The sequence below is a fragment of the Balaenoptera borealis genome (genome assembly GCF_965194805.1).
Source record: "Balaenoptera borealis genome assembly, chromosome: 8".
Lineage (NCBI taxonomy): Eukaryota > Metazoa > Chordata > Mammalia > Artiodactyla > Balaenopteridae > Balaenoptera > Balaenoptera borealis.
This window is the reverse complement of record NC_138865.1, coordinates 2,045,806-2,068,032: the sequence shown is the minus strand read 5'-3', so window position 1 is coordinate 2,068,032 and position 22,227 is coordinate 2,045,806.

The window sequence follows — 22,227 nt, the reverse complement described above, 5'->3', positions numbered from 1 at the left end:
AGTGTATTTTTCATTTCAGTTACTGTATTGTTCATCTCTGTTTGTTTTTTCTTTAGTTCTTCTAGGTCTTTGTTAAACATTTCTTGCATCTTCTCGATCTTTGCCTCCATTCTTTTTCCGAGGTCTTGGATCATCTTCATTATCATTATTCTGAATTCTTTTTCTGGAAGGTTGCCTATCTCCACTTCATTTAGTTGTTTTTCTGGGGTTTTATCTCGTTCCTTCATCTGGTACATAGTCCTCTGCCTTTTCATCTTGTCTATCTTTCTGTGAATGTGGTTTTTGTTCCACAGGCTGAAGGATTGTAGTTCTTCTTGCTTCTGCTGTCTGCCCTCTGGTGGATGTGGCTATCTAAGAGGCTTGTGCAAGTTTCCTGATGGGAGGGACTGGTGGTGGATAGATCTGACTGTTCCTCTGGTGGGCAGAGCTCAGTAAAACTTTAATCCGCTTGACTGCTCATGGGTGGGGCTGGGTTCCCTCCCTGTTGTATGTTTGGCCCAAGGCAACCCAACACTGGAGCCTACCTGGGCTCTTTGGTGGGGCTAGTGGCGGACTCTGGGAGGGCTTACACCAAGGAGTACCTCCTGGAACTTCTGCTGCCAGTGTCCTTGTCCCCACAGTGAGCCACAGCCACCCCCCACCTCTGCAGGAGACCCTCCAACACTAGCAGGTGGGTCTGGTTCAGTCTCCTGTGGGGTCACTAATCCTTCCCCTGGGTCCTGATGCACACACTACTTTGTGTGTGCCCTCCAAGCATGGAGTCTCTGTTTCCCCCAGTCCTGTCGAAGTCCTGCAATCAAATCCCACTAGCCTTCAAAGTCTGATTCTCTAGGAATTCCTCCTCCCATTGCCAGACCCCCAGGTTGGGAAGCCTGACGTGGGGCTCAGAACCTTCACTCCAGTGGGTGGACTTCTGTGGTATAAGTGTTCTCCAGTCTGTGAGTCACCCACCCAGCAGTTGTGGGATTTGATTTTACTGTGATTGCGCCCCCTCCTACCATCTCATTGTGGCTTCTCCTTTGTCTTTGGATGTGGGGTATCTTTTTTGGTGAGTTCCAGTGTCTTCCTGTTGTTGATTGTTCAGCAGTTAGTTGTGATTCTGGTGTTCTCGCAAGCGGGAGTGAGAGCACGTCCTTCTACTCTGCCATCTTGGTTCCTTTGAGCATGGATTTCTATTTCTTTCATTAATGTCTTGTAGTTTTATATATTCAGGTCTTTCACTTCTTTGGTTAAATTTATTCCTAGGTATTTTATTCTTTAATGCAATTGTAAATGGGATTGTTTTCTTAATTTCTGGACAATGTCTTTCTGATAGTTTATTATTAGTGTACAGAAATGCAACATATTTTTGTACATTAATTTTGTATCCTGCAGCTTTACTAAATTTGTGTATTCTAACAGGTTTTTTTCGTTTTTTTTTTTTTTGGTGGAGTATTTTGGGTTTTCTCTATATAATATCATGTCATCTTCAAATAGTGACAGTTTTACTTCTTCCTTTATAATTTGAATGCCTTTTATTTATTTTTCTTCCCTAATTAACATTGGCTAGAATTTCCAATACTTTGTTGAATAAAGTGTTGAGAGTGGACATATTTGTTTTGTTCCTGATCTTAGAGGAAAGCTTTCAGCTTTTTTGATATCACCATGATATCAGCTATGTTCTTGTATTTGGTCTTTATTATGTTGAGATATGTTCCCTCTATATCCACTTTGTTGAGAGCTTTTATCACAAGTGGATGTTGAATGATTTTTCTACATCTATTGAAATGGTCATATGATTTTTATCCTTTGTTTTGTTAATGTGGTGTGTCACATCCTTGCATCCCTGGATTAATCCCATTTCATCATGGTGTATAATCCTTTTAATGTACAGTTGGCTCTTGAACACAGGTTTGAACTGCATGGGTCCACTTATATACACATTTCTTTCACCGAATACATTCTACAGTACTGCACAATCTGAGGTTGGTTGAATCCATGGATGCAGAGTCATGGATAGAAGGGCTGAATGTAAAGATATACGTGGGTTTTCAATTGCCCCTATCCCCTGTGTTGTTCAAGGATCAACTATATTGTTGAGTTTGGTTTGCTAATGTTTTGTTGAGGATTTTTGCATCAGTATTCATCAGGGACATCACAAATATTAGCCTATAATTTTCTTTTCTTGTGGCATCCTTGTCTGGTTTTAATATCAGGGTAATGTGGGCATTGTAAAATGAGTTTGGAAGTATTCCCTCCTCTTCTGTTTTTTGGAAGAGTTTGAGAAGGATTGGTAGCAATTCTTCTTTAAATGTTTGGCAAAATTGACCAGTGAAGTCATCTGGCCTGGACTTTCTTTTTCGGGGAGAGGTTTTGGATTACTGATTAAATCTCCTTATTAGTGATTGGTCTGTTCAGATTTTCTGTTTCTCCATGATTCAGTCTTGATAGGTTGTATGTTTCTAGGAATTTATCCATTTCTTCTAGGTTGTCCAGTTTGTTGGTGTATAATTGTTCCTAGTAGTCTGTTATGATCCCATGGTATCAGTTGTAACATCTCTTTTGTTTCTGATTTTATTTATATGAATCCTCTCTGAGTCCTTTATTTTCCCCTGACGAGTCTAGCTAAAGTTTGTCTATTTTGTTTATCTTCTCAAAAAACAAGCTCTTCGTTTCATTGATCCATAATTGGCAGAACCATCACGTTGGTTCTTTGACCTGTGGAGTAAGAGTCATCATGATAGGAAAGGACAAGGGAAACCACTGACATTTCTACACAAGACAGTGAATCAGAAGCAATACTATATCCGTGTTGGCTCATAGAGATTAATGTCAGTTTCAAAGACTGAATGGTGGAGGGGAGGGTGGTGACTCCTACTGTATCCTTTTTTTTGTTTGTTTTTTATAAAGCATTTTAATTTATTTATTTTTGGCTGCATTCGGTCTTTGTTGCTGGGTGCGGGCTTTCTCTAGTTGCGGCGAACGGGGGCTACTCTTAGTTGCAGTGCATGGGCTTCTCATTGCGATGTCTTCTCTTTGTTGCAGAGCATGGGCTCTAGGCATGTGGGCTTCAGTGGTTGTGGTGTGTGGGTTCAGTAGTTATGGCTCGCAGGATCTAGAGTGCAGGCTCAGTAGTCGTGGCACACGGCCTTAGTTGCTCCGTGGCATGTGAGGTCTTCCTGGACCAGAGCTCAAACCCGTGTCCCCTGCATTGGCAGGCGAATTCTTAACCACTGTGCCACCAGGAAAGTCCCTCCTATCCCTTTTAAATTAGTGAGATTGCCCCTGCAAAGGACTGATGCACTATGGTTGGGGATGGTGAACTATTACACATTGAAACAAGTAACTTCCTTACCACAGCTGCTGTATCAGATACGATGTCTTAATAGGATTAGATCAGCACAGCCTGTGACACCTTATATGCAGCTATTGACAATGGAGAGTGGCTTCTTTATGTATCTATCATGGAGGAGGATCAGAAGCAGTTCACATACACTTAGAATGGATGAAGGTGCACATTTATGGTCTTGCCCTAGCGCTGAATCAACTCTCCTTCCCTCTGTCACAATACAGTGCAAAGGGTCTCGATGCTCTGAACATTCAGCGTGATGTCGTGACCCCCTCTGTTGATGCTACTGTGCTAGTGGACAACGCACTATACTCCCTTGTCCCTATGTGTTTTCATCACATCAGTCTGGCAAAGCCACAAATTTAGATGGTCAACTCTTGGTTTTCTCTGTGCTTGTACCAAAAAAGCTAAAGGCTGTGTTAGAAAGTCATATAAAAGGGCAAATTAGTTCTACACTGAATATATGACTATCACCCTCAAATGGTGACTTTATTTTCTCTGTAGAGTCTGAGGAGTTACCTTCTCGGGGAGGGGCATTGGGGTCTGAGGAGAGTGAGGAGGCGTGAGTTTGTCATTATGGAGGTGAGAAGGTGAGGTGAGCAGAGGAAGGTAGTAACGTTGCCAGATAGTATTGAGGACCATCTCTGAAGACCAGCTATGAGAACATTGAGGCACAGAGTATCTATAATTATGTCTCCTCCAATTTTCATTTCTGGAGACTTTCTGGAGTTAATAGTTGCCTTGTTTTATATTTTTTTTAGTTTGAAATGTGTCCATCAAGACTCTACCCCCCAGTCTCTTCAACAGAACTCTAAAACTCCTCTCAATACTGTGGTCCAATCAATTTTTGTTTGTTTGCGATACCTTTCCTAGTGCCCCTCCCCCAAATCCACCTGCTCCAATCTAGGCTGTATGCTTTTTAGTGTCCTGCACAACTTTCAAACTAGGACTTCCCTTTATCACTGTCCTAGAAAGTTCTTTCGATTTATTTCTGTCATGGATGACCTCTTTCCTAGGTAGCAGAGATTGCTGGTTCTTCTCCAAACTCCATTTTCCCCTTCTTTGATAATAATTTTTCATTTGACACATGAACATCTACAATTAAAAACTACATTTCCCAAACTGCCTTGCAGCTGGGTGTGGCCATGTGACTGAATTCTGACCAACAAAATGTAAGCCTCAGTATCTTGTTCACCGTAACTCTAGTGCTTAACACAAGTGATGGACTCAGATGCACAAGAAATATTTGTTGACTTTCTAAGTCAGTATGTTTCCTCAGCTGGGAGCCCTTCCTCTCTTGACGGTTTTTCCAGCTTATTGAAATTTCACTCTTCAAGGCTGCTCTCCACTTCCTCCGAGAAGTTTTCCTTGTCCCCTCTCCTCCCCCATTAGCATTATTTCTTATACTAATGTTTATACCTAAATTGGGGAGTTACAGCTCCCCAATATCCATTTTTTATCCAAAGATATCCATTTTTTGGATAATAGTGGTCTCTGTGTGGTTGCTATAATGCCCGGGTTGCTTTGATATGAAAAGCACTATATACTGTTCTGTGACATTTTTAGCACTGGCTGCAAGAAACAAAAAGTTGGTAAAAGAGAGAAAGTCCTCTGGCTTGCAGGGGGAAAAATACCTTGCGTTAGTTTAGTCTTTACTAGTCTCCATTGGATTGTGTGTTTAGATTGAGGGTCTTTATTTTTTACTTCTCATTGCCTTGTCCTGCATCTGGACCATGACATAAGAAAATTGACTTTGACAAAACTGAGTTTGATGGGTGACAATTAGATTAGATTAGTATTGGGAATCTTTTCGATATTTAAGGTTACTGATATCGTGGAAGAAAAAGCAATCAGAGATTAACAAAATTCCACAACTGTTATTATCAGTGAAGGTTTTTCTGGAGAGTGAAATAAGATGTCAAGTCACCTGCTTTAAAACTCATGAATGACAACAAATGGAAAACTTAGAAAAGGGCTACAGTCAAGTTGGGGTGAAGGAAAGAGAGTTTGTGGGAACACATGTGTACTCAGCCCTCATTCCCACAGTATCCTGGGTTCTAATCACGGGACAGACGTGAGGGGAAGGGCTGCGTGCTGCCCACGGTCAGAGTGTGTGCTGTGTGGCTCAGAGGCCATTTCCACAGAGGTGCGCCTGCTTGCAGGGCAGGCAGCTTGATCACGCAACACACCAGACACTGGGGAAATGTTTACTACGTTAGGAGCAGAAGCCGAAGTGGTTGGACTTTGATATAATAAACTGGAATGTGTTTATAAGATAATGATTCCATTGCGGGGATGCCCTTCTTCCACCAAATACATGGCCTGAAAAAGAAAGGGAGGGTTCTGCTATGTCAGCAAACAAGAGGAAAATGGGGGGAAGTTCCACGTAAATTAGCATCACAATGCTCAAAGTTTTAGAAATAAATTTAGCAGAAGTATTAGCTCTCTACACTGAAAACTACAGAATATTGATTGCTGAGAGAAACTAAAGATCTAAATGAATAGAGAAATTTACTATGTTCTTAGACTGTGAAGGCCTCAGTATTGTGAAGATGTTAGTCTTTAAAAAATTGATCTACATATAGATTCAGTACAATTGCAATCAAAATTAGAGCAGCTTTTTTTTAAACATAGAAATTGATAAGCCGATTCTAAAATTTATAAGGAAATATGAACAACCTAGATTAGTCAAAGCAATTTCCTATAAGGTGAGCAAAATTAGAGAAATTACAACCTACTATCAAGACTAAATGTAATGCTATTAGGCAGTGTGGTATATGGTATTGGTGAAGGATAGACATATAGATTAATGCAACCAAAGTGGGAACCCAGGAGGGGGTCCACTCAAGAACAGGTGATAGTTTTTTGTCAAAGGGGCCAAGGAAATTCAATGAAAAAAGGAAAGTATGTGTAGTCAGTCATCTAGAAAAACCAACCGTGACCCTGACTTCACACCAAAGTTAAGTTGAAATGCATAAGATGTAAATATAAAAACAAAAATTATAAAACTTCTAGAAGAACATAGAGGAAAAAGACTTTGTGACTTTGAGATAGAAATGACTTAGGTGGGACACAGAAGGCAAAAATCATAGACAAAAAAACCCCTGGTAAATTGGGTTTTATCAAAATCAAGAATTTTTGCTCTTTGGAAGACACTGTGAGGAAAATGAAAAGGTAAGTCATAGACTATGAGAAACTATTTGCAATACTATATATGATAAAGGACTTGTATCCAGAAAATATAACAAGTTGTTACAACCAAAATAATAAGACAACCAAATTTAAAAAATGGCTGAAAGAATTGACTAGACACTTCAAAAAAGAATATGAATGACTGTAAGTATATGAAGAGATGCTCAGTAGCTTTAGTGATAGGGGAAATTAAATTAAAACCGCAGCGAGACACCACTGTACGCCCACTGGAATGGCCCAAATGAGAAAGACTGATGAGACAGATTGTTGCTGAGGATACAGAGTGGCCAGGACTCCCCTGTGCTGCCAGTGGGCATGTAAACCGTTAAAACTCTTTGAAAAACTGTTTAGTAGTAGCTTAACAAATCAAACGCACACCTACCAGACAACTCAGCCATTCCACTCCTAGGTATTTTCCCAACACAATTTAAAATGTACGTCCCTACAAAGCTTTGTAGATGGTTGTTCACAGCAGCTTTATTGATAATAGCCAAAACAGCGAGCACCCATGTGATCATTAATAAGCGCATGGATAAAGGATAGGATACCCTACGGTGGAATGCTACTCAGCAGTGCAAAGAGCCAGCCTCTGCCGTGCACGGCGGACTGTGAAAGAAGCGAGCGGAGGAAGCCGCTCAGAAGAGTCCATGCTGTGGAGCTCTAGTCACAGAAAACCTAGAAAGTGCAAACAATCTAAACAGCAGGAAGCATTTGAGCAGTTGCCTGGCCTGTGGGCAGACGGAGGGTGGACCACAGGGGGCTCTGGGAACCTTTTACGGTGGTGGGAAGGTTTTGTATCTTCATCGTGATGTATATTTCTTCAAAATTAATCCAATTACACACTTTAAATATATGAGTTATACCTCAGTAAAGTGGATCAGAGGGAAAGGGAGGTGGTAGTAGATTTGTGAACTTGGTGAGACTCCATCCTGGGCACACCATCTGGAGAACAGAATTCCTTCCCTGTGCCAAGGGGGCAGGACGTCTGTGAACAGAATTCCTTCCCTGTGCCAAGGGGGCAGGACGTCTGTGTAAGTAACAGTCCTGTAGTGACACATCATATGTGTCATCTCTATAACATTTGCCAAAACAACCAAAGTCATTACTTAGCCTTTTAATTAGAAGCCCCTAAGTTGTCTTCGACAGTAAATAGAATCACTTTTAGTTTAGACTAAATAGAAATGTTTAGTTTTCGTTTCTTCCTCTGAAAGCTTTGGGGTGAACGGGGCTGATGTGGTTTCAGAATATATCCTGGAGGGGCCCTTGGTTCCTTCCTGAGAGTGACAGAAATCTGTGCCTTATCTTTAAGTTACTTCAGCTGGCTAACAGATTCATCTGTTTGTGGATATACTTGAAAGTAATACCCTTTTCACTTGCCACGAGTGTGTAGGAACCTTGTTTGTGTGTATCTTACTGGAATTTGAGTGACCTCTTATACTAACTTTTTGTCCACTGAAAGGTAATCATGTCACTATTTTTAGTGCCTTTTCATAAACGCTCAAACCCTGGTCCCAGCAGAGGGTTTCACATCTTTCACAGTAAAGATTATTGGAAAGAAGACATGGCCTTTGGGGGCAGAAAGTCCTGGTTTCAAGCCCAGCTTTGCAACTAACTGACTGTGACTTGGGTGAGCCCCATCCCTCCTTTGAGCCTGTTTCCTCGTCCGTAAAAGAGAGTAGCAATTCCTAGAGTTGTTGTAAGGGTTAAATTAAATAGCATCCAAGTACCAGTATAACGACTGGCACATAGTAGGTGCTTAGTAAATGCTGCTTCCACTCCTTATAGGACTTCTGGGGCTCCTTGTGGGGCGTCGTATGTGGGGTCCTCCCAGTGCTGCAAGCTTTATATTTTGCGCTCCAGTATTTTCACTTTTATTGAGGTACTTTCTGAGCCCTCCTTTTCAAGTCCTGTTTTCAGCTTTATCTGTTCATGTTGATCTGAAACATGTGGGTTATGAGCGGCATGATTTCTGGTTTACTCACGAGATACTAACCCTGATCTGCATCTCTGAGCGTGAGAGCTTGTTCTGAAATCAGTGCTGCTGTGTGGATTACATTCTTTCCATCACTCTACTGCCCTTGCTTAAGGGGCTGTTGAGAAGTAAATATTTGTCCCTTTAGGCCAGTAGGGGACGGGCACGCCAGCCGGCAACTTCCCCACAGTTCCCCAGAGTCTGACTCGGTTTACTCGTCCCTTCCCCTGTGGCTCTGTTGTGCTGAGCCCAGGTTAATCCTGTGGCCATTGCTGTTCCGCAGCTTTTGTGCCTTGGCCCGGGCTCATGGTCTGCCTCAAGCAGCCACACACACACACACATGCGATGTCATTCCAAGCCTGCTTCTGACCTTTGACCCGTAGTGACGGTGGGGCTGCGGCACATCCCCGCGGGTCCTCTGAGCGCTGGCGTCCACAGTGGCCACGCTCTGCCTTCCAGTTTCCACACCTGGGAACATGGTGTATCCATCTCGTGAGTGAGAAACACAACCTGAGAGCAAGCAGAGAGAGACCCTAACACTGTAAATACATCCTGCTCTTGTGGAAAGAGCATCTACTGTCCAAAGCTTCAGAAATAGCATCTGTGTAGTTCAGTATTTAAATCTAATTTTTATCTGTATCGCTTATACATCATTTGGAGTCATTTCCTGTCCCTCAGAGGGAAACACTTTAGTCTCTGATCCATGTGGTACTAGCCTCCTTATTTCTAGTGAGCATATCTGTTGCATTTTCAGAATTAGGCATTCTGTATCGGCTCCCCACTGAGGAAGAAGAGGATTTACCCCCCTTCCCGACCTACACCCCACACTGCGGCCGGCGAGCACACTCCCCCTCCCCCGTCCCCCCCCAGAGTGAGGTCATGATCAGCACCTCCATCATGATAATCATATAAACACGATTCTCAGCTGAGCTCCACACTATATGATGACTACTTTTCCTTTCCTGCGAAACATTTTGTTTTCCCTGGAATTGATAATATTGTTTATTTGTTTAGTTTTCTGCATCCTCAGCACTCACTAATCCCAAAGCCTTCCCAGTTGTGTAAAGGTCCTCTTGGTGTCTGCAGAAACGTTGCGTATAAATTCATCAACTTCATAAATCTCTCCAGATCTGATCTGTTTCAACCTTGACTGGTTGTTCTCTAGATCCACCGCAGAGCTGTCATCCTGGGATCTGCCCTCAAGATCACCTTGTAGCTTCCCTTGGCCTCTCCTGTCCATTGGGTCCCCTGTCCCATGGACCTCATGTTTCCCTTTTCTTGATTTATGACCTCAACTGGTAGAGCACATCTTCCAGCAACTTCCTGAGAAAAAGTACATGGGGGATAAAATTTTTGAGACCTTCATTGTTTGAAAATGTCTTCCATTACTCCTCTTTACTAAATTGGCTGCATATAGAATGCTAGGTTAGAAATCATTTTCCCTCAGAATTTTGAAGGAATTGCTCCACTGTCTTAAGTCTTCCAGTGTTGCTATTTGGAAGTTTTAAATGAAACCTCTTTTTTTTTTTTTGGTGTGCGTATTTCCCTCTGGAAGTTCTCAGGCCCTTCTCTGTGCCCCTGGTGTTACAACAGTTTATTCTGGCGTGCTTATATGGTGTGAGTCTTTTTTCATCCATTGGTGGACACTTTCAATCTCTCTTTTTTTTTTTTCCTGCCTACTTTCTGGGAGAGTTCCCCAATTTTATCTTCAAACTACATTTGAGTATTTAATTTTAGCTACTTATTTTTAATTTCTAAGAGCTCCTTTTCATTTTGTGAATAGTCTTCATAGCGTCCTGTGCTTGTTCCCTGGGTGCAGTGTTTTCATCTATTTCTCTGAGCTCACTGATAGTAGAAGCTCTTTTTCTGTGTACTCTGTTTCTCCAGGCTGCCTTATTTTTGGTCCTTATCATGTTAGATGCTGTCCTCACGTCTTTCGTGACCCTTGTTCCCCACTCAGTCTCCTGTGTGACCTGTCTGAGGGGGTCAGAGAATCCGATTGCTTCCAAAACATATTTTCAACCAGTCCTGCTGTTTTAAGCTCTGCCGTCACCTCGACTTCCCAAAGTACCAAATACTCTGAATTCTAGGGTCGTTCTGGGGGCTTGTCATGGAAATTGGGTTGTATTTCAGTTTTCCCCATTCCGCCAAAATTCAGCTTTAAGCTGTTAGCAACTTGCACTGCTGTGTAGCTGTCGAAGCGCTCTTACACGTGTCTCCTCTCCTTTCCCTCTACCTCGACGCCCTGCTGTCTGGGGACATAGCGGGGCTAAAAGCGCGTGTGTCCCAGGCCCCATCTTCAGTTGGAAATCCACCCGTGCTGTTTCAGTGCATGTTTCCCTACCCCTTATTTACATTTTGTGATGGAACATTGTTTTCATGACCTGAACGCACGTTCTTGGAGAGGGTTGATGCCGCTGGTGACGTTGGGAGGGATTCTCGGGACAGGGTCCAGCATCCCGGGGGGCCTGCACGCAGCCGGGGAGGTTGCCTCCACTGAGTCGGCAAAGGAAGACCCCGTTCCGGGGCCCCTGGCAGACGGCCTCACTGGCAGAGAACAGACTGTCTTGCAGTCTGCTGCTCTCATCAAGATGCTGCAAAGAACCTGTGCAATACCGCTGTCTCCAGGAAGGTGGTTTCTTTACTGCTTTATAGAGACTCTGTGAGAACACAGCAGACACATACAGCCCTTAGAGCCAGCGCAGCAGGGAGGGGATTAGGACTCCTGATCCTCCCAAGACACGGATTCTCCAGGTTTCAGGTATCGGAATCATCTGAACGGCTTGTCAAAGCCGAGTCTGATTCCTTGGTGGGTGTTGGGTGCAGGGATTCGCACCTCAAGTGTCTGACGGTCTGGGGGTCTCACTGGGAGAACTGATGCTCTAAGGGGTGAACAGGCCATTGAAAGGAGGAATTCAGTGAAAGGAGGAATTCAGTGGAAGGAGGAATTCAGTGGAAGCAGGGTTCGTGTCTAACCCCCCAAAGGAGGAATTCAGTGGAAGCAGGGTTCGTGTCTAACACGGAGTTATTCCTAGTGAAATAGGGAAACTCCCTAACTAGATACAGTTTTAACATAGAGGAGAGATCACTGAGTATGAATAAAGCAGAATATCACATGCCGTGGGATGTGTCAGACGCTCTGAACAGCATGGGTTGATAATGGGTTTTTCTGGTTTCGTGTTTGACAGGCTCCATGTATGAGTCATAAGCAGACCACACAGGAGTCCACATGGATGCACATATGTCCGACGGCACCTGAGAGGCCCGGGGGCATTAAACACCAACGTGTCTGGTTCTTTATTTTATAAACACCGAAAGAATCATCTCCACCTGACACTTTTTTCCTATTAAATTCTTCAGTGTCTTTTTCTTTTGAATAATTACAATTTATGAAAACATACATAGAGTCCAAATTCATCACTGAACTATCTCTTGTGGTTGAGGAACTTCCAATCTTTTGGGAAAAAAGAAGGTTGAGAGACTAACATTGAGAGTGAGCCTGTGAGGGTCCTATAAATATTTTTCTATTTCCTGAAAAATTAAAGAGTGGTTTTTTCAAGTGGGAACATGGAATGGCATGGAGCGTTCCGTTCCCCGAGACCTGTCTGGCTGTCAGTGCCCATCAGCACGTCTGGCTTCTCTCTGGTGCCAGGGCTTCTTGTTGCCTCCAAGCGTACCTTGATTCTTAGGATAAAAAGGTTATGAGGGACCTTTTGAAACCCTGCTGCACTTAACCAGTGTCCAAGCTATGCTTCATCAGGCCCCTTCTAGAGAACAAGATTAAGTACAGTTTGCCTCTCTCTGAGATCCTGGGTGCAGGAGCCCAGCAGACGGAGCAGGGTCCTGACACCTGGCCAGCATCCACTTTCTACCTTCTTCCCTCCTGTGGTTCCGAGGTTTCACTCTGCCTCTCCTGGGACTTCCCTGGCGGTCCAGTGGTTAAGAATTCACCTTCCAGTGCAGGGGATGCAGGTTCAATTCCTGGTCGGGGAACTAAGATCCCACATGTAGCAGGGAAACTAACTCCCCGCGCCACAACTAGAGAAACCCGCACACCGCAGTGAAGACCCAGCGCAGCCAAAACAACAAAACAAAACAAAAAAGTCTGCCTCTCCCAAGTTTCCTATTTTTCACAAAGTTGTGTTGCCAAAATCTCTATTTCTACTCAGGCTTTCATTGTGCTGCTTGAATTGATTGTCACCTTTAGCCTATGATTCCAAAATTCTACAGCATTTACCTTCAAAAGACTATTCAAAAGGCACCTGCAAGGTCCATGACGTGTAGTGATTTGCATTTCTGGTGCAAAAGTGCTAATTTGAATCCTCCAACGTTCAAGGCTGCTGTGGTGTCCGCTCACGCAACAGTGATGCCAGCAGCCCGCCAGCTATCCACCTGCTGCCCACACGGCATCGCAGCTTTGTTATTCTTTACTCGTCACGTACGCAATGACTTTCCTGCAGTGAGAGAAACACTCTTCCTTGGCGAAGCGTCAGTGGACGGTACTTGCAGCGGAATGAAGTCTAAGAAATGATCCCTCCTCGCCTGAGAATCAGAAGGGCTACGAGGAGAACTGTCCTGCGTGGCAGCACTTCTTCAAGTGTGCGGCCGGGATGCTACTCGTCTGATGGGAACGGAATTAAAAGGCTTTTGTGAGATGCTTCTCGAAAAACACATCCTGTGGCAAAAACTTTGGTACACACTGGATTAAACAATTTCTTTACTGCAAGATTTATAATAATGTTTATTGATGTGTACATTTAATTTCTTTTTCATATCTTTTTTATTGAGATATAATTGACATATATCATTATGTTAGTTTCAGTTGTAAAATGTGATTTGATATGGGTACCATATCAAATGGTACAAAGTGTGTACCATATTGTGTACCAAAATCAGTCTAGCTCACAGCCATCACCTCACATAGTTACAATTTTTTTTTCTTTTGAAGAGAATTTCTAAGATCTATTCGCTTAGCAACTTTGAAATATGCAGTACAGTATTGTGAGCTATAGTCACCATGCTGCACACTACATCCCAGGGCTTATTTATTTTGTAACCACAAGTTTGTGTTTTTTGCCCCGTCACCCATTTTGCCCGCCCCACGCCCCTCACCTCTGCCAAGCACCAGCCTTTTCTCTGAGTGTGGTTCGCATGTTTATTTATTTATTTTAGAGTTCACATATAAGTGACATCATATGGTATTTGCGTCTCTCTGTCTGACATATTTCAACTAGCATAATGCCCTCAAAGTCCATCCATGTTGTCACAAATGGCAGCGTTTCCTCCTTTTTATGGCTGAATAATATTCCAGTGTGTGTGTGTGTGTGTGTGTGTGTGTGTGTGTGTGTGTGTGTATACATATATGTATATACACACACAAACCACGCTTTATCCATGCATTCATCAGTGGACACTTAGGTTGCTTCCATATCATGGACTATTGAAATAATGCTGCAGTAAACATGGGGTGAGGAGATATATAGATATTTATTTATTTATTGAAGTATACTTGATTTACAATATTGTGTTGATTTCTGCTGTCCAGCAAAGTGATTCAGTTATACACATATATACATTCTTTTTAATATTCTTCTCCATTTTGGGTTATCACAGGAGATTGGATATAGTTCCCTATGCTATACAGTAGGACCTTGTTGTTTATCCTATACATACTAGTTTGCATCTACTAACCCCAAACTCCCAGTCCATCCCTCCCCCACCCCCCTGCCACTCGGCAACCACAAGTCTGTTCTCTATGTCTGTGAGTCTGTTTCTGTTTCATAGATAAGTTCATTTGTGCCATATTTTAGATTCCACATATAAGTGATATCTTATAGTACTTGTCTTTCTCTTTCTGACTTAACTTCACTTAGTATGATAATCTCTAGTTACATCCATGTTGCTGCAAATGGCATTATTTCATTCTTTTTTATGGCTGGTAGTATTCCATTGTATATATGTACCACATCTTCTTTATCCATTCATCTGTTGATGGACATTTAGGTTGGTTCCATGTCTCGGCTATTGTGAATAGTGCTGCTATGAACATAGGGGTGCATGTGTCTTTTTGAATTATAGTTTTGTCCAGATATATGCCCAGGAGTGGGATTGCTGGATCATATGGTAATTCTATTTTTAGTTTTCTGAGGAACCTCCATACTGTTTTCTGTGTGGCTGCACTAACTTATCCTCCCACCAACAGTGTAAGAGGGTTCCCTTTCCTCCACACCCTCTCCAGCATTTATTATTTGTAGACTTTTTGATGATGGGCATTCTGACCGGTGTGAGGTGGTACCTCATTGTAGTTTTGACCTGCATTTCTCTAATAATTAGTGATGTCGAGCATCTTTTCATGTGCCTCTTGTCCATCTGTATGTCTTCTTTGGAGAAATGTCTGTTAAGGTCTTCTGCCCATTTTTCAAGTGGGTTGTTTATTTATTATTTATTTATTTTTGATATTGACCTGCATGAGCTGTTTGTATATTTTGGAGATTAATCCCTGTCCCAGTTGCATCATTTGCAAATATTTTCTCACAGTCCGTAGGTTGTCTTTTCATTTTTTTATGGTTTCCTTTGCTGTGCAAAAGCTTGTTTGATGAGGTCCCATTTGTTTATTTTTGTTTTTATTTCTCTTGCCTTGGAGACTGACCTAAGAAAACCTTGGTACGATTTATTTCAGAGAATGTTTTGCCTATTATCTCTTTTGGGAGTTTTATGGTGTCATGTTTTATGTTTGTCTTTGAGCCATATTGAGTTTATTTTTGTGCATGGTGTGAGGGAGTGTTTTAACTTCATTGATTTACATGCAGTTGTCCAGCTTTCCCAACACCAGTTGCTGAAGAGACTGTCTTTTCCCTGTTGTATATTCTTGCCTCCTTTGTTGAAGATTAATAGACTGTAGATGTGTGGATTTATTTCTGGGGTCTCTATTCTGTTCCATTGATCCATATGTCTGTTTTTGTGCCAACACCATGCTGTTTTGATTACTGTAGATTTGCAGTATTGTCTGAAGTATGGGAGGGTTATGCCTCCTGCTTTATTTTTGTCTAAGTATTACTTTGATAATTCTGGGTCTTTTATAGTTCCATGTAAGTTTTTGGATTATTTGTTCTAGTTCTGTGAAAAATGTCATGGGTAATTTGATAGGGATCACATTAAGTCTGTAGATTGCTCTGGGCAGTATGGCCATGTTAACAATATTAATTCTTTCAGTCCAAGAGCATGGGATATCTTTGGGGTGAGGATATCTTTTTGAGTTAGTGTTTTCATTTTCTTTGAATAAATACACAGAAGTGGAACTGTTGGATCGTATGGTAGTTCTGTGTTTATTTTTTTGAGGAATCTCCATACTGTTTTTCATGGTGGCTGCACCAATTTACATTTTACATACCAACAGGGCACAAGAGTTCCCTTTTCTCCACACTTTTGCCAACACTTATTATTTCTAGTCTTTAAATAATAACCATTCTAAGAGGTGCGGGGTGATATATCATTGCAGTTCTGATTTGCATTTCCATGATGATTAGTGATTTTGAGCAACTTTTCGTGTACCTGGTGGCTCTCTGAATATCTTCTTTGGAAAAAGGTCTATTCAGATACTCTGCCTGTTTTGGTTTTTTGTTTGTATTGTTTTTTTGCTATTGAGTTGTTTGAGTTCTTTATATATTTAGGATATTAATCCCTTATTAGGTATAAGATTTTCAAATATTTTCTCCCATTCGTAGTTTTCCTTTTTGTTTTGTTGATGGTTTCATTTGCTGTGCAGAAGCATTTCCCACTTGTTTGTTTTTGCTTTTGTTACCTTTGCTTTTGGTGTCAAATCCAAATGCTCATCGCCAGGACCTATGTCAAGGAGACTAGTGTATATATTTTCTTCTAGGAGGTTTATGATTTCAGGTCTTACATTCAAGTGTTTAATCCATTTGGAGTTAGTTTTTGTATATAGTGTAAGACAGTAGGCCAGTTTCAATCTATTTTATGCGGCTTTCCAGTTTTCCCAACACCATTTATTTAAGAGATTGTCTTTACTCCACTGTATGTTCTTTCCTTTCTGATAAATTAATTGATCATATATATGTGGGTTTCTTTCTGGGGTGTTGATTCTGTTCCATTGATCTATGTGACTACATTTGTGCCAGCACCATACTGTTTTGATTACTGTACGTTTGTAATGTAGTTTGAAACCATGGACCTTGATGCCTCCAGCTCTGTTCTTTCTCAAGATTGCTTTAGGTATTTGTGGTCCTTTGTGGTTCTATACAAATTATAGGATTATTTGTTCTCTAAAAATGCAATTGGTATTTTGATAGGTATTGCACTGAATACGTAGGTTGCTTTGGGTAGTATGGAAATTTTAACAATATTAGTTCTTCTAATTCATGAACACATGATATCTTTGCATTTATTTGTGTTTTCAATTTCTTTCATCAATGTCATAGTTTTCAGCGTACAGATCTTTCACCTCCTTGGTTAAATTTATTTGTAGGTCTTATTCTTTTTGAAGCAGTCATAAACGGGACTGTTTTCTTAATTTCTCTTTCTGATAGTTTGTCATCAGTTACAGAGTCACAACTTATTTTTGTATATTGATTTTGTATCTTGAAACTTTACTGAATTTGTTTATTCTAATAGTTTTGTGATGGAATTCATAGGGTTTTGTAGGTATAAAATCATGTTATCTGCAAATAGTAACAGTTTTCCTTCTTCCTTTCTGATTTGGATGCCTTTCATTTCTTTTTCTTGCCCAACTGCTCTGGCTAGGACTTCCAGTATTATGTTGAATAAAAGTGGTAAGAGTGGGTATCTTTTGTCTTATTCCTAATCTTAGAGGAAATGCTTTCAACTTTTCACCATTGAATATGATGTTAGCTGTGGGCTTGTCCTATGTAACCTATATTTTGCTGAGGTACATTTCCTGAATACTCACTTTGTATTTTTTTTTAACATCTTTATTGGAGTATAATTGCTTTACAATGGTGTGTTAGTTTCTGCTGTATAACAAAGTGAATCAGCTATACATATACATATCCCCATATCTCCTCCCTCTTGCGTCTCCCTCCCACCCTCCCTATCCCACCCCTCTAGGTGGTCACAAAGCACTGAGCTGATCTCCCCGTGCTATCTGGCTGCTTCCCACTAGCTGTCTATTTTACATTTGGTAGTGTATGTATGTCCATGCCACTCTCTCACTTCGTCCCAGCTTACCCTTCCCCCTCCCTGTATCCTCAATTCCATTCTCTACATCTGTGTCTTTATCCCTGTCCTGCCCCTAGGTTTTTCAGAACCATTTTTTAAAAATTCCATATACATGGGTTAGCATATGGTATTTGTTTTTCTTTTTCTGACTTACTTCACTCTGTATGACAGACCCAACACAGCCAAAAATAAATAATAGGTCCATCCACCTCACTACAAATAACTCAATTTCGTTTCTTTTTATGGCTGGGTAATATTCCATTCTATATATCTGCCACATCTTCTTTATCCACTCATCTGTCGATGGACACTTAGGTTGCTTCCATGTCCTGGCTATTGTAAATAGAGCTGCAGTGAACACTGTGGTACATGACTCTTTGAATTATGGTTTTCTCAAGGTATATGCCCAGTAATGGGATTGCTGGGTCGTATAGTAGTTCTATTTTTAGTTTTTTAAGGAACCTCCATACTGTTCTCCATAGTGGCTGTATCAATTTACATTCCCACCAACAATGCAAGAGGGTTCCCTTTTCTCCACACCCTCTCTGGCATTTATTGTTTGTAGATTTTTTGATGATGACCATTCTGACCCGTGTGAGGTGGTATCTCATTGTAGTTTTAATTTGCATTTCTCTAGTGATCAGTGATGTTGAGCATCCTTTCATGTGTTTGTTGGCAATCTGTATATCTTCTTCACAGAAATGTTTATTTAGGTCTTCTGCCCATTTTTGGTTTGGGTTGTTTTTTTTTTGGTATTGAGCTGCTTGTAAATTTTGGAGATTAATCCTTTGTCAGTTGCTTCATTTGCAAATATTTTCTCCCATTCTGAGGGTTGCCTTTTCGTCTAGTTTATGGTTTCCTTTGCTGTGCAAAAGCTTTTAAGTTTCATGAGGTCCCATTTGTTTATTTTTGTTTTTATTTCCATTTCTCTAGGAGGTAGGTCAAAAAGAATCTTGCTGTGATTTATGTCATAGAGTGTTCTGCCTATGAGTTCCTCTAAGAGCTTTATAGTGTTTGGCCTTACATTTAGGTCTTTAATCCATTTTGAGTTTATTTTTGTGTATGGTGTTAGGGAGTGTTCTAATTTCATTCTTTTATATGTAGCTGTCCAGTTTTCCCAGCACCACTTATTGAAGAGGCTGTCTTTTCTCCATTGTATACTCTTGCCTCCTTTATCAAAAATAAGGTGACCATATGTGTGTGGGTTTATCTCTGGGCTTTCTATCCTGTTCCATTGATCTATATTTCTGTTTTTGTGCCAGTACCATACTAGCTTGATTACTGTAGCTTTGTAGTATAGTCTGAAGTCCAGGAGCCTGATTCCTCCAGCTCTGTTTTTCTTTCTCAAGATTGCTTTGGCTAAGTGGGGTCTTTTGTGTTTCCATACAAATTGTGAAATTTTTTGTTCTAGTTCTGTGAAAAATGCCATTGGTAGTTTGATAGGAATTGCATGGAATCTGTAGATTGCTTTGAGTAGTATAGTCATTTTCACAATGTTGATTGTTCCAATCCAAGAACATGGTATATCTCTCCATCTGTTTGTATCATCTTTAATTTCTTTCATCAGTGTCTCATAGTTTTCTGCATACAGGTCTTTTGTCTACTTAGGTAGGCTTATTCCTAGGTATTTTATTCTTTTTGTTGCAGTGGTAAATGGGAGTGTTTCCTTAATTTCTCTTTCAGATTTTTCATCATCAGTGTATAGGAATGCAAGAGATTTCTGTGCATTAATTTTATATCCTGCTACTTTACCAGATTCATTGATTAGCTCTTGTAGTTTTCTGGTAGCATCTTTAGGATTCTCTATTTATAGTATCATGTCATCTGCAAACAGTGCCAGCTTTACTTTTTCTTTTCCGATTTGGATTCCTTTTATTTCTTTTTCTTCTCTGATTGCTGTGGCTAAAACTTCCAAAACTATGTTGAATCATAGTGGTGAGAGTCGACAACCGTGTCTTGTTCCTGATCTTAGAGGAAATGGTTTCAGTTTTTCACCATTGAGAACGACGCTGGCTGTTGGTTTGTCATATATGGCCTTTATTATGTTGAGGTTCTCTCTGTGCCTACTTTCTGGAGGGTTTTTATCATAAATGGGTGTTGAATTTTGTCAAAAGCTTTTTCTGCATCTATTGAGATGATCATTTTTTTTCTCCTTCAATTTGTTAATAATGTTTATCACATTGATTGATTAGCATATATTGAAGACTCCTTGCATTCCAGGGATAAACCCCACTTGATCATGGTGTATGATCCTTTTAAAGTGCTGTTGGATTCTGTTTGCTAGTATTTTGTTGAGGATTTTTGCATCTATGTTCACCAGTGATATTGACCTTTAGTTTTCTTTCTTTGTGACATCATTGTCTGGTTTTGGTATCGGTGATGGTGGCCTCATAGAATGAGTTTGGGAGTGTTCCTCCCTCTGCTATATTTTGGAAGAGTTTGAGAAGGATAGGTGTTAGTTCTTCTCTAAATGTTTGATAGAATTCCCCTGTGAAGCCATCTGGTCCTGGGTTTTTGTTTGTTGGAAGATTTTTAATCACAGTCTCAATTTCAGTGCTTGTGATTGGTCTGTTTATATTTTCTATTTCTTCCTGGTTCAGTCTCAGAAGATTGTGCTTTTCTAAGAATTTGTCCATTTCTTCCAGGTTGTCCATTTTATTGGCATATAGTTGCTTGTAGTAATCTTTCATGATCCTTTGTATTTCTGCAGTGTCAGTTGTTACTTCTCCTTTTTCATTTCTAATTCTAATGGTTTGAGTCTTCTCCCTTTTTTTCTTGATGAGTCTGGCTAATGGTTTATCAGTTTGTTTATCTTCTCAAAGAACCAGCTTTTAGTTTTATTGATCTTTGCTATCGTTTCCTTCATTTCTTTTTCATTTAGTTCTGATCTGATCTTTCTGATTTCTTTCGTTCTGCTAACTTTTGGGTTTTTTTTGTTCTTCTTTCTCTAATTGCCTTAGGTGTAAGGTTAGGTTGTTTATTTGAGATGTTTCTTGAGGTAGGATTGTATTGCTATAAACTTCCCTCTTAGAACTGATTTTACTGCATCCCATAGGTTTTATGTTGTCGTGTTTTCATTGTCATTTGTTTCTAGGTTTTTTTTTTTTAATAAATTTATTTATTTATTTATTTTTGGCTGTGTTGGGTCTTCGTTTCTGTGCGAGGGCTTTCTCCAGTTGCGGCAAGCGGGGGCCACTCTTCATCGCGGTGCGTGGGCCTCTCACTGTCGCGGTCTCTCTTGTTGCGGAGCACAGGCTCCAGACGCGCAGGCTCAGTAGTTGTGGCTCACGGGCCCAGTTGCTCCGCGGCATGTGGGATCCTCCCAGACCAGGGCTTGATCCCGTGTCCTCTGCGTCGGCAGGCAGAGTCTCAACCACTGTGCCACCAGGGAAGCCCTCTAGGTATTTTTTGGTTTCCTCTTTGATTTCTTCGGTGATCTCTTGGTTATTTAGTAGTGTACTGTTTAGCCTCCATGTGTTTGTTTTTTTACAGATTTTTTCCTGTAATTGATATCTAGTCTCACAGTGTTGTGGTCAGAAAAGATACTTGATACGATTTCAGTTTTCTTAAAATTTACCAAGGCTTGATTTATGACCCAATATATGATCTATCCTGGAGAATGTTCCATGAACACTTGAGAAGAAAGTGTATTCTGTTGTTTTTGGATGGAATGTCCTATAAATATCAATTAAGTCCATCTTGTTTAATGTATCATTTAAAGCTTGTGTTTCCTTATTTATTTTCATTTTGGATGATCTGTCCATTGGTGAAAGTGGGGTGTTAAAGTCCCCTACTATGATTGTGTTACTGTCGATTTCCCCTTTTATGGCTGTTAGCATTTGCCTTATGTGTTGAGGTGCTCCTATGTTGGGTGAATAAATATTTACAATCGTTATATCTTCTTCTTGGATTGATCCCTTGATCATTATGTAGTGTCCTTCTTTGTCTCTTGTAATAGTCTTTATTTTAAAGTCTGTTTTGTCTGATGTGAGAATTGCTACTCCAGCTTTCTTTTGATTTCCATTTGCATGGAATATCTTTTTCCATCTCCTCACTTTCAGTCTGTATGTGTCCCTAGGTCTGAAGTGGGTATCTTGTAGATAGCATATATATGGGTCTTGTTTTTGTATCCATTCAGCCAGTCTATGTCTTTGGTTGGAGCCTTTAATCCATTTACATTTAAAGTAGTTATCTATATGTATGTTCCTATTACCATTTTCTTAATTGTTTTGGGTTTGTTATTGTAGGTGTTTTCTTTCTCTTGTGTTTCCTGCCTAGAGAAGTTCTTTTAGCATTTGTTGTAAAGCTGGTTTGGTGGTGCTGAATTCTCTTAGCTTTTGCTTGTCTGTAAAGGTTTTAATTTCTCCATTGAATCTGAAGGAGATCCTTGCCAGGTAATCTTGGTTGTAGGTTTTTCCCTTTCAACACTTTTAAATATGTCCTGCCACTCCCGTCTGGCTTGCAGAGTTTCTGCTGAAAGATCAGCTTTTAACCTTATGGGGATTCCCGTGTATGTTTTTTGTTGTTTTTCCCTTGCTGC